This window comes from Erithacus rubecula (genome assembly GCF_903797595.1).
Source record: "Erithacus rubecula genome assembly, chromosome: 4".
Taxonomy (NCBI): Eukaryota; Metazoa; Chordata; class Aves; order Passeriformes; family Muscicapidae; genus Erithacus; species Erithacus rubecula.
The window spans coordinates 756844-758495 of NC_136686.1; positions in this window are offsets into that span (position 1 = coordinate 756844).

A 1652-nucleotide genomic window follows, 5' to 3' on the forward strand; every position below is an offset into this window, starting at 1 on the left:
GACTAATGGTGTGTGTTCTTATTCAGGACTATTCCAGAACATGCTTTCACTAGGGGATGCATCAGTCTTGGGGTTTTTACACAAGAATTGTTCTTGACTGTTACTTTGGGATTTCCTACTTCTCATCTCTTCATTCTGCTACTCCTCAAATTCTCTTACCAGAGACTTGTTGAATCCTCATCGAGTCCATGGGAGAAATCATGCATGGTGATAGTAAGGATACTGTCCAAAGCAGTTGTGATACGGTTCCCCCTGCAATAAAATGAAAATTGGACATAGCTGTCACTCTGCTAGGGTACCAGGTGCCCACAAAACTGGTAATTTTCATAAATTCATCACTAAATCCAAAGAGTTGTTGGCAAATGGCCTAGAGCCATCCCAGAACTGGGGGTCTGATCTTCTGACCTTAGGTAGGGTCAAGTTTGGATAAATACATAACTATGGATCTCCTGGGAAAAGCTTGGGAGCTCCAGGCTGCACTGGTGGCCACTCAGTAGGTGGCATTATATCCCTAAATATGGTGCCAAGACCCACCCCTTGCAGGATATTTTGGAAAAAAAAAAGAATCTTTCACACACAGCCCTCTCCTTTCATTGTCCCTCATTTGTACTTACAGTTAAGCACTTCCATCACTTTTCCTTTCAGCAGAGGGCACAAATGGAACCACAAGTTTCAGTGCTCCCACCAAACCCTCAAATGATTCTGTACCCAACCTCCCAGACTGCAACACCTTGGGTACTAAGGAGTTCTTCAAATCCTCTTTCTGCCTTACCAGAGCCCTTCATTTTGGTAACCGAGCTCCAGCTGGTGGTTTGTGTGTGCCAGCCCTTGATCACTCACAGAACTCTGAGTCTGGGTATTAGTAGCTAAATTTCCTCAGCTGAGGAGCCTGTGAAACTTGCAGGTACCAGTTTTGATCCTGCCCAGAAGAGTCTGAAATTATTGAAGGGCAGGGACCACATTGCCTGCTTAGCTCACTGCTGAGGGCTCCACTTCTGACTTGCAATTCAGAAGGAATTGGAGAAATGCAAACAAAAGGCAGAAATCTGTAGTGTTTCTTGGGAAGGGGGCTTTGAAGGCTAGATTTAGCTGGAGAGAATATGGACACTTAAGGGATATACCCATTAGTGCAGCATTTAAAAGAAATGCAAGTCAGAAATGGTTTTCTGTAAGTAAGTCAAACCTTGGAAAAAAGGGGAAAATCTACATCCAGATCCCATAGAGACTCTCAGAGCTTTTTAACTCCACTTTCTGTGTGTATTCCTGCTGACCTCCAAGGCATAGGTTTCACTGCAAGAGGATGGACAGACCCATTATTTCCTAACTGACCTTTGAAAATAGGATTATTCCTTAAACCTCTGAAGTACATTGGCAAACTTGATCCTGAGTTGTTTTTGCAGGGACAATAAGCAACATTGCATTTTAAGTTTCCTGCTGTATGCCTTTTTCTCCTCACACATGGTGTCTCCTGCTTAGGACTTTACAGGGAGGGTCCAAACACAAGTGATGGCTTTTTATTTATGGGTGTCCTTACATTTTGTTTTTCAAAGAGTGTGTACAGAGAATGCACAGCATGACAAAGGATTTTTGTGAAAAAGAAGCTTGATGCCAGTCCCTGGACCAGCCAGGCTCTGTAGGTCTAGATGGAAAAT